This window comes from Capricornis sumatraensis, chromosome 11, assembly GCF_032405125.1.
Source record: "Capricornis sumatraensis isolate serow.1 chromosome 11, serow.2, whole genome shotgun sequence".
In the NCBI taxonomy this organism is placed as follows: domain Eukaryota; kingdom Metazoa; phylum Chordata; class Mammalia; order Artiodactyla; family Bovidae; genus Capricornis; species Capricornis sumatraensis.
In genome coordinates, this window is record NC_091079.1 from 93,302,631 (window position 1) to 93,314,994 (window position 12,364).

The 12,364-nt window shown below is 38.1% G+C and overlaps 1 protein-coding gene across 1 annotated transcript in view; it reads left to right on the top strand.

Moving 5' to 3' along the window:
* MMP16 (matrix metallopeptidase 16) overlaps positions 1-12,364 on the top strand; it is a 368,502-nt gene that overhangs the window by 84,654 nt on the left and 271,484 nt on the right. The gene's annotated exons all lie outside the window — the stretch shown is intronic.

Sequence of the window (12,364 nt, forward strand, 5' to 3'; positions counted from 1 at the left end):
CCGTAGGAATACTGGAAGCACTGGAAATCAGGGCTTAAGCCAGGGGGTCCTGGAAGTGATAGCTCTCCAGGTAAGAAGGAAAAGGGACACCTATGGGAACTTACGCCTTTGATGAAGGTTTTGGCTTTTTTTTTGCCTCTAGCTGTCTACTTCATCTCTGAAACTTTTCTTTACATTTTCTATTTATTCTTTCCTGATGCTTTCTGGAGATACTCCTTCAGTTCAGTTCAGTTCAGTCGCTCAGTCGTGTCCAACTCTTTGCAACCCCATGAATCGCAGCACGCCACACCTCCCTGTCCATCACCATCTCCCGGAGTTCACTCAGACTCACGTCCATCAAGTCCGTGATGCCATCCAGCCATCTCATCCTGGGCCGTCCCCTTCTCCTCCTGCCCCCAATCTCTCCCAGCATCAGAGTCTTTTCCAATGAGTCAACTCTTCACATGAGGTGGCCAAAGTACTGGAGCTTCAGCTTTAGCATCATTCCTTCCAAAGAAACCCCAGGGTTCATCTCCTTCAGAAAGGACTGGTTGGATCTCCTTGCAGTCCAAGGGACTCTCAAGAGTCTTCTCCAACACCACAGTTCAAATGCATCAATTCTTCGGCACTCAGCCTTCTTCATAGTCCAACTCTCACATCCATACATGACCACAGGAAAAACCATAGCCTTGACTAGACCGTTAATCAATAACTAATTCACTAACCCATTCTTCTACCTGAGTCATTACGCTCCTCAACCAATATGTTGAGTTTATTTTTTCCACGATTATATGTTGTGCATCCACTATCTCCAGTTGTATTCATGTTATATCTTTTCATGCCTGTACAAATATTAAACTTCTCATATGTTTGATGATATTTAATATACTTCAAAATATTTGCCCTTCGGGTTCCATTAATTCTGATTTTATGGAGTAGATGGTTTTGTTCATTGTCTTTCTTTTACACAGATTGTGTTGTAGGTGGGTGTGATCTCCAAAGAGCATTAGCTAGTGAATCCTCAGACTCAGTTTATCTCCCCCAGTCTTTGGAATTGTGTGTGTGCATGCCATCTTGTTGCCTCTCTCCCTGCCCACTGTTCAGTTCTAATCTTGTTGGTCTGAGTCTGTGGCCATACCACCCTGAACGTGCTGGCTCTTGTCTAATTTAGTGGGTCTGACATGGGGCCCAAGCGTCAGTTTCTTCAAAGCTGCCTTGGTGGAGTCAGGGTGCAGCCATGTTCAGGAACCTCAGAACCTGATCGCTGTGCGAAGGAGATGCTTGGGGACAGATGGGCATCCCTGCTGTGCAGTGTGTTCCATGCAGCGGGAATGGCACAGAAGCGGTTAGTGAGTGATCTGCCCTGAGCAATGTGAGGCGAAGGGAAAGCCAATATCCTCCAGCCCACACCGCATCCATAACCCAGGTCTTGCCCCTTCACTGGACTGCACAACCTAGATTTGCCCTAGGGATTTCCCACTTTTTCTTGTCAATTTCCCTCTCCTTTGTGCGCCCTCTCCTGGACTGACAGGCAGACATTCTTGTTGGGAACCGCAGGTGTGAACCTCTGGCTTGTTAGCCTTTTCCTGTGAACAGTGGTAAAGAATTCATAGGAACAATCACTGCTACACAAGGGCAGATCATGCATCATATGTTTCCCTGATGGCTGTCACTTCTTCATACCACCTTGGTACCTTGTCATTTGTTATAATGATGATAATTTACATGATTTAAAAAGCTGTAAAATTCTTAACATGGCAAGATTACATACGCTGTATAGTAGGAAATATATCTGTTGAATATTTCTACTTGAAATATTCCAATGTTATTTCTCAAAATTTTTAACACATTATTTAAAAATTTGCTGCTGTAGTAAATGCTGATTTCTGAGTATATTTTAAACATGTTGTGAAGACTTTAGATAATCATGACGAATATTATTGACTGCTCCATTATGCCTTTGTGTTTCTTGGAACTGTTTAACAACTGTATTCTTCTTTTGTTTGTTTGGTCAGTTGCTCAGTCATGTCCGATTCTTTGCCACCCCACAGACTGCAGCACGCCAGGCTTCCCGGTCCTTCACTATCTCCCAGACTTTACACAAATGCAATGTCCATTGAGTTGGTGAAGACATCCAACCATTTCATCCTCTGTCTCCCACTTCTCCTGCCTTCAGTCTTTCCCAGCATCAGGGTCTTTTCTAATGAGTCAGCTCATCTCATGAGGTGGCCAAAGTATTGGAGCTTCAGCTTCAGAATCAGTGAGAGTTTTTTCAAGAGAACACAGTGGTCATAGCAGACACCTTCTTCCAACAGCAAAAGAGATAATTATACACATGGACATCACCAGATGGTCTTCATCAAAATCAGATTGATTATTTTCTTTGCAGCTGAAGATGGAGAAGCTCTATACAGTCAGCAAAAACAAAACCTATTGCTAACTGTAGCTCAGATCTTGATCTCCTTATTGCCAAAATCAGACTGGAATTGAAGAGTGTAGGGAAAACCTCTGGGCCATTCAGGTATGACCTAAATCAAATCCCTGATGATTATACAGTGGAGGTGACAGATTCAAGGGGTTAGATCTGATAGACAGAGCGCCTAAAGAACTATGGACCGAGGTTCATAACATTGTACAGGAGGTGGTGACCAAAACCATCCCAAGGAAAAAGAAATGCAAAAAGGCAAGATAGTTGACTAAGGAGGCCTTACAAATAGCTGAGAAAAGAAGAGAAGCAAAAGGCAAAAGAGAAAGGTAAAGGTATATCCAATTAAATTCAGAGTTCCAGAGAACAGGAAGAAGAGATAAGAAAGCCTTCTTAATATTCTTAATTAAAGTGAAATTGCTCAGTCGTGTCCGACTCTTTACGACCCCATGGACTGTAGCCTGCCAGGCTCCTCTGTCCGTGTGATTTTCCAGGCAAAAATACTGGAGTGGGTTGCTATTTCCTTCTCCAGGGGATCTTCCTGACCCAAGGATAGAACCTGAATCTCCGGCACTGCAGGCAGAGTATACCATCTGAGACACCAGGGAAGTCCAGTAGTTGGCTATTATTATTATTAGTTGGTTATTATTATTGTTCCTTATGGCCTTCAGAATAACTGCTTTCTCTGATTCTCTGGTTTATTCTGTAATCATTTAAATAAAGGGGTATTCATTATATTTAGAATCATATAAAAACTAATACACTCAGAGTGAGACAATTTTATGAACAAAATTCAATAGAAAAATTTTTGAATTAATTTAATTCTGAGGATCAATGCTTGACAAATTTCTTGTCTTGAACTTAAGTCCAGGTAGTTACATTTGCTATATTTAAATAACCACTAGATGAGAGAGACAATCACTCTAATTAAAACAGTTGCAGTTGTCTCCTGGTGTATTTCCCTTAAACAATAATAGACTTGAATTTCTCCCTCCACTCATTAGCTTATAAACAGGTTTTTTTTTTAAATCTAGGGCACATTACCGGTTCCCATAACAGATACTATGATGATTCCATGAAACATATCCATAAGCATCTAATATTTTTTAAAGTGAATGGGCTGGATAGTGCTTGCTCAGTGGAGTTTGTATAAAATTGTCTTTATACAAGATAATATGTCACTAAACTGAAATTTTCTTTTCAGCCATCTTGAGAATTGATGTAAGATTGCTAGACAATCAGACTTAAAGGTGATCAGATTAGCCGTCTGCTCATAGTCTTTCCTATAACCCAGAGGCTATAGGCAAAACTATATATACTCTATTAGTCTATTTCTTAGGGGTGTTTTAAAAGCAATATAAAGGTGCACATTACTGAACTGGAAATAACCAGGTTATTTGATGGATTCCATTTTCTAGATACAACAACTGGTTCATTAAAACATTTGGTGTACAAGTTGACAAGTCAGCTGAATGTAAAATATTAAACTAAAATATAAAAATTTTTCTTATAATCTCCAAATCAAAATGTAAATATCTTTATAATTGCTTCATTTTTTAAAAAATCAAGGCGCTGTTATATGGAAATAAAGCCTGGTGACTTCACCTAGATACTTGAGTGAAATAGGTCATTTTACCACCCTGTAACGTGTTCTGTCACGCATGGCTTGCACAGGACATGTATTCATGTTATAAAGTGTGATTTGTGCCATCATACCTTCCAACAGGATAATGCCCATGAGGAAAATAAAACATATCATTAAATTTAAAATATATTCTCTTAGAGAACAGCCAGCTCTGATTAGTCAAAATCTTGGCAAAGCAAATGTCAGCACTGTTTTAGCTAAAAATGGAAATAGATTGCTTTATACACAGTGTTTACAAAGGTCATTTAAAATGTAATCTGACTTTGAAATCCCTTACTTCGTATGTTTCTTTAGAGGTTGTGACCTAGTAGAACAGAGGAGATTGAGAATAGCGGTATAATGCAATCCATACCACAGGATCCTTACATATTTTTTCATACACAGTGGAAATACTACCACATGGATTTCAAAATATTAATTTATTTTCAAGGAGGTTTAAATACTCAGGAAAGGCCATCTTTTAAATAAGGTTTACCCTGTATTATTGTATCAGATCATTGGTTGTTCTTTTATTTGATGATTAACCTGCTACAAAATTAATTTTATGTGACTATATTGTCACTCTGTGGACTTTTTTATACTTAGAAGTTGATTGAATTTTGTTTTTCCTGTGAGCTCTAGAATGTTTTATTAAAACCTGAATGTAGTCAGCCTATTTTTTGACCATAACTGACTGATTTTCTCCCATGTAAAAGAGGTCTCCATTAAATAAAAGTGGTAAAAGATGCCATCTTCAGAGTACATTAAATGAATAAAAATTCTACATCTGCTTGTCTGGTAAAAGAATGATTCTTTCCAGCTTTGTTGGATCTTTGCCCTTATTTTGGTGGAATCTGTGGAGAATCTTTTCTCCATCTCATGAAGATGTGGTCCTCTATATTCCTTTTATAATCTGTCTAGGGTAATCTCATAATATCTCACCTATACTCTCTTCCTCTGAGGCAGTTCCAGTATTAAGGCCTTTCTGTTTGCGCTTACACAGGCTCTCCCTGGGAGAGACTAGCTCACCTGTCAAAATACCGTAACTGGTGATTATTAGCCCCGCCAGAGACAGCGTCCATACTACTGCCAAATTCAGAAGTCTGAAATTTTAGGAACTGCTAAGGTCATCAGCTTATACCATCCTTAGATTCTTAATCATGGGGGATAGCTCTTATAGTTATTGGTTCTCTAGTGGAGTGGACCTTTTATAGTAAAACTGTGAGGTGGGAATATAGATATATAAATATATTTAATCAGAAGAATTTCTATTCTAACATGTGTGGGTATTGAGAGCCAGACCTCTTAGCCATGATTGGCGGAAAAAAAAAAAAAAAAAAAAGGACACCTCAGCACTGAGAGAAGAAAATCAGGTAAAACATACGGCAAACAAAGAATAACGATTTTGTGTTAAAGTCTCAGGAAGAAAAGGAAAGTAAAATTAAATCAGTATGGGCCTTAAGCTTCACATTCCAGTGTATTGGTGTGGATGGGAAGGAGATAAGAGATGTTTCCCTAGAGCTGAGGACATGTGTTGGGCCTGAGGTTTACTGATAGCCCTTGGAACGTAAATCCCTGGGTGTCAGGGAGATATCTAAACAATATCTCTGGAGACTAGAAAGGATGATAATTGAGTAATAGCACAGAGTTTTCAAAATCTTTATGACGCATGATTTTGTTCATGTCTATGAAAGCCATGAAATTAAAAGAGGTGTTACAACAGAGTAGTTAAGGGCCAAGACTCTGAGCAGCACTGTTTTGTTCAAAATCTAGGCCTCTCTTTTACCAGCTCTGTAACTCTGGGCAGGTTATTTAACTTCTTCTTTGTCTTGGTTTTCCTGTGTTAGAGTGTGTAGCACAGGGCTATGGTCAGGATCAGTTAAGTTAATGAATGTAAAGTATTAATACTTAAAAGAGTGCCTGGTACATTAAAAAAAAAGCTGCTCAATACATGTTAGCTAAAAATGCCATTAGAGTAATTACGGTATTATATTATGAAAATATTATAGTTATGAAAATACTATAATCTTATAAAGGAAAGGGGAATTTGACCTGTTTTTATCATCTAGCCTTAAATTACTCATCCCCAAGTAGTTTTTAGAACCTTGCTCTTAGATTTTGATAAGGAGTTTATTTTCAGGTTCAGGACACATTTAAGATACTGTAACACAGTATATTTTTTATAAATTCACAACATAATAGCGATTTCTTATCTTTTGTTTCCCAATTTACAAAACTTTTTTGAAGTAGATAAGGAGGAAAACTCTACAGATGAGAAAAGTGACTCTGGCTAGAAGCCTATATTTATGAACATGTGATTTGATAGAGGATAGAGCCAGCATCAGGCCAGAAAAACATTTATGATTAGAGTGGTGATCATCGATTGCCTTGAGCATAGGAAAGATCATAAAATTAATTTTAGAGATTCTTTACTAGGATTTTTCACAAGGTAAATAAAAAATAAAGTTTATTTTTACCTTGAATAATAATAAAATCTGATAACTAATTTACTTTTCTAAAATACTAAATTACAACTGTCTTTTGCTTTTGTACTTCCCTTTTGGTTGATCAATCTGATTTCAGTATTGACCACCTGGTGATGTCCATGTGTAGAGTCATCTCTTGTGTTCTTGGAAGAGGGTGTTTGCTCTGACCTGTGCATTCTCTTGGCAAAACTCTTGTTAGCCTTTGACATGCTTTATTTTGTACACCAAGGCCAAACTTGCCTGTTATTCCAGGTATCTCTTGACTTTCTGCCTTTGCATTCTAATCTCCTGTGGTGAAAAGGACATCTGTTTTTGGTGTTAGTTCTCGAAGGTCATGTAGGTCTTCATAGAACTGTTCAACTTCAGCTTCTTCAATATTAGTGGTTGGGACATAGACTTGGATTATGGTGATGTTGAATTGTTTGCCTTGGAAATGAACAGAGATCATTCTATCGTTTTTGAGATTGCACCCAAGTATTGCATGTTGGACTCTTTTGTTGACTATAGGAGCTACTTCATTTCTTCTAAGGGATTCTTGCCCACAGTAGTAGACATAATGGTCATCTGAATTAAATTCACCCATTCCCATCCATTTTAGTTCACTGGTCCCTAAAAAGTCTATGTTCACTCTTGCCATCTCCTGCTTGACCACGTACAGTTTACCTTGATTCATGGACCTAACATTCCAGGTTCCTATGCAATATTGTTCTTTATAGCATCAGTCTTTACTTTTGCCACCAGGCACATCATTCAGGAAATCAACCCTAAATATTCATTGGATGCTGAAGCTGAAGTTCCGATACTTTGACCTCCTGATCTGAAGAGCTGACTCATTGGAAAAGACCATGATGCTGGGGAGATTGAGGGCAAAGAGGAAAAGGGTACAATAGGGAATGAGATGGTGGATAGTATTACCAACTCAGTGGACCTGGGTATGATCAAATTCGGGGAGATAGTGAAGGACAGGGAAGCCTAGCATACTGCAGTTCATGGGGTCACAGTCAGATATGACTTAGCAACTGAATAACAACAACTTGGTTAAGATTTGTCTCAAATGAATGGCTTTAAGAGTAAATTTTAGCAACCTGAGCTTTAGAGTATCTTCAACAGCAACTCAAGAACTCTTACCTAGAAAGCAGCTCATTATTCATCTCTTTTGAGCAGTTGCCCAAATGAAACAATGTTGTCGTACATTTTAACATGCAGCACAAAAATCCCTGCTTACTAAACAGTTCTGAGTCCAGGAAAGCCTTGGGCCTTCTTCCAACTATTAATGCAGAAAAAAAATTTACCAAACTTACCTACATCAGCAGAAAGCAAATACCTAATGCCATTCCATAATAAATTTGAGTATTCTTGCCCTAAATGCAGCTTTTTAAGGTTCTATGATCTTATTCTAACTCCATCCAGATTCTCCTGTTGATCATGATGACTAGAAATAAAATTAGAAAGACAAACATGACAGGAATTAAATGCCTTTAGTCTCAAGAAGGCCCAGAAAAGGCAATGGCACCCCACTCCAGTACTCTTGCCTGGAAAATCCCATGGACGGAAGAGCCTGGTGGGCTGCAGTCCATGGGGTCGCTGAGGGTCGGACACGACTGAGCGACTTCACTTTCACTTTTCACTTTCATGCGTTGGAGAAGGAAATGGCAACCCACTCCAGTGTACTTGCCTGGAGAATCCCAGGGACAGAGAGACTGGTGGGCTGCGGTCTATGGGGTTGCACAGTCGGACACGACTGAAGTGACTTAGCAGCAGTAGCAGCAGCAGTCTCAAGAAGGCCATGCCTGCTGTTACTCATAATTACATATGGATCCTTGAATGTGGTGAGGTGAGAACCAGGTGTTGACCTTTACCTACCTAGTGCATCAACACTCTCTTGAGTCTTTTCCTCTAGCTTTTCTACAGCTTGTGTAAAGTGGAAGTATCTCTGCCTTCCAAAATCATGCCACAGAGAATGATTTTGATGGCATCTAATAAAAATCTAGACTTCAGCAAACATATATAACCTTGGGAATATATTTATCTTCCTATTCTGAAACTGGTTGACAATTGTAGCTTTCATTTTGGGACACCATTCTTTAAGCCTGAAAATTTGGGGTTGGGAGGAAGATGATAGCTTATTGAAAGGACTGAGAACTCACATTCTGGAGAATGTAAGATCCAGTGAAGCATTCTTGCAAATATATTTAACTCTGGCTTACAAGATCACAGGGCATTTACTTTTAGATACGTTAAAGACATCTAAGTGTACCATCATTATCCAACCAAATGATTGTCTGGTCAACCTAAGGTCATTTAAAAGAAAAGATGCTTGGGTAATATATGTTACCAAATAACATTCTTCCCTCATTTTTTTTTCACTGCTATAGGGGTGTAATGATTAACTACTGTCTGTTGGCTAACATGAGGAAGGCTAAAGATGAAGATTTTCTAGTCATAGCTTTTAAACTGTGTCTATCCAAACCTTTATTATTGCGGCCTGTTGGCTCTGATTAAGTTGTTCTATATTTACAGTTTCAGAGTACTGCTTTTACTTTAGAAGGGACGCAAGCCATGATTTTGAGAGTCCATCCAGCACTCAGACTGGGAGCTCACCACGCCTGAGAGGAAGTCATGTGGGCAACTCAATAACAGTGTGTGTCTGTGGACCTGCACCCTCTACAGTTTAGGAGAGCTTGGCTTTGATTCTTCTGTTGGTGTAAAATTCTCTGTATTGCTATGTCTGCTCAAGGGAAATATACTTAAGTTTATTATAAAGTATCATTTGGCTTAAATTATCTCCTCTTCCACTGCAATCTTTGGAAGTGTCCAAAAATCATATTTTGATAAGGCAAGGTAAATATCTAAACATTTGACAGCTCACCTAGAAATCTTGCCTAGAATTTTTGCTAGAAAATGTAAGATACAGATGTTAGCAACAAAAGTAAAATAGACACAAAGCGATAAGTAGAGTTTTTTCATGTTTAAACACTACTAACGACAACGGTGTGCTCTATGTCTGTCATGATTAAGAGAGAAAAATCTGTTTTATTATTTATTTCAAGATTTAGCAGGAGTTGTTTCGAAGTTTTCTTTCTTATTTTCTATCTACATCTAAAATATTGTATATATTACCCTGTGGCTTACGTAACTATTGTGTATTTTCTAATATGTCATTTTTTCACCTTTATTTATCTATATAAAATTATAAAAGACATATAAAATTATAAAATATATAAAATTATAATATTTTAAAACATACAATGTGATGATTTGACATACGTTGTGAAAATTTTTCTGCAGTTGGAGTAATTACCACACCTATCACATTAGATATTTATCATTTTTTATCAGAATACAAGTTCTACTCCGTTAGCAAATTTCAGTTACATAATACAGTATTATCAGTTATAGTCAGAAGGTCATGCAGGAGAACAAAAGATCTTATTCATCTTATAACTGCAAATTTATACTCTTTCACCAGCCTCTCCCAATTTCTTCTACTCCTCTCCCTTGGCAACCAGCATCCTGTTTCTGAGTCTGAATTTCTGTTTTCGAGATTCTACGTACAAGTGATGCCATGTAATATTTGTTTTTCTCTAGCTTATTTCACTTAACATAATTGTCTTCTGGTACATTCAGCTTCTAAATGGCAGGAATTCCTTCTTCTTAAAGCTGAATAAAATGCTACTTTGTATGTCGCATTTTCTTTATTCTTTCAAACTCATGGCAGTTAGATTGTGTCTACACCTTGGCTGTTGTGAATAGTAATGCAGTGACTATGAGGGTGCAGATATCGTTTTGAGATTATGGTTTCATTTCCTTTACTTCTTTTCATTTACTTCTGGATATAGATCCAGAAGTGAGATTGCTGGATCATATTTTGGTTCTATATTTAATTTCATGAGAAGACTCCGTAACGTTTTCCATAGTGGCTGTATTACTGGGGTGACCAAAGCAGTCATTCGGGCTTTTCCCATGAGATGGCTCTAGTAGTGTTTAGTTTTCTTAAATCTCATTTTAAACAATTTTGTTACCTTGTATTGTGACAGGTGTCATATCAGCATACATTTTTAAGAAATTTATAAAAATATCTGCACTTTCCTTTAGCCATGTTAATATTGAAGATGGAAAAAAAATTCAGACAATACACTGAATCAGGAGAAAACATTTGCTTTTGATATGACTGATAGGCATTCATATCTAAAATATATACACAGTTCATACAACTAAAAAAATAAATAAATAAACAACCCTACTCAAAATGGGCAAAAGACCTGAACAGACATTTTTCCAATACGGAATGCAGGTGGCCAACAGACAGTTGGGAATATGCTCAACATCACTAATCATCAGGGAAATACAAATCAAAATCACAATGAAATACTACCTTATATCTGAATATCATCAAAAGGACACAAATAACAAATGGTGGCAGAAATGTGGAGAAAGAGAACCCTGGTCCCCTCTTGGTGGGAATGTAAATTGATGCAGCCACTGCATAAAACAGGATGGAAGTTTCTCAGAAAACTAAAAGTACAGCTACTGAGCAGTTACACTCCTGAGTATGTATCTGAAAAAAACAAAAACACTAATTTGAAAAGGTGCATTATTTGCAACTTCCAAGATATGAAAACAAACTTAGTGTCCATCAACAGGCATATATCCATATGTGTACATATATATATGGAAAAACATGAATGGATGAATGAGTAAAAATATCAAACTGATGAATGGATAAAGATGTATATATGTGTGTGTGTGTGTGTGTGTGTGTGTATGTGTGTATACATGTATAGACATAGTTTAGTCGCTAAGTCATGTTCAACTCTTTTTATGACCCTCCGTGGACTGTAGCCTGCCAGGCTCCTCTGTTCATGGAATTTCCCAGGCAAGAATACTGGAGTGGTTGCCATTTCCTTCTTCAGGGGTTCTTCCCAATCCAGGGATAGAACCTGCATCTCCTGCATTGGCAGGCAGATTCTTTACCACTGAGCCACCAGGGAAGCCATATGTCTATATACTGAGCAGTACTCCGTATCAGTGAAGGCAGTGGCACCCACTCCAGTGCTCTTGCCTGGAAAATCCCATGGACGGAGGAGCCTGTAGGCTGCAGACCATGGGATTGCAGAGAGTTGGACACAACTGAGCAACTTTTCACTGTTCACTTTCATGCATTGAAGAAGGAAATGGCAACCCACTCGTGCTCTTTCCTGGAGAATCCCAGGGAAGGGGGAGCCTGGTGGGCTGCCATCTGTGGGGTCACACGGAGTCGGACACGCCAAGCGACTTAGCAGCAGCAGCAGCAGCAGCAGCAGCAGCGGTACTACATATATATATATACACATATATACAGTGAAGTACTATTCAGTCATAAAAAAGAGTAAAATGGGAATTTTGCCACTTCCAGCAATATGAATAGACTTGGAAGGCATTATACTAAGTGAATAAGTCAGATAAAGAAAGAGAAATGTAATATGATACCATTTATATGTGGAATCTAAAAAGTCCACAAACTAGTGAATCTAAAAAAAAAAAAAAAACTAGTGAAAATAGAAACAGCTTCACAGTTACAGAGAACGTAGTATTGGAGAGGGAAGAAGGGATGGGACAGTGTAGAGTCAGAGGACTGAGGGGTGCAAGCTGCTGTGTATAAAATAAGTTACAGTTATATATTGTGCAATAGGTAATATAATTAATATTTTATAAAAACTACCAATGGAATTTCAAAAAGCATAGAGCTTAGGCTCTTTAGGGTATAGCAGTGATAAAAGCTTTCATAGTCATTTCTAAAAAACAAACTTCATAGTTTTCTCTCTCCAGTGGTTCTCTAATATACTTGTAGAAGGAAGGCAATGGAAAACC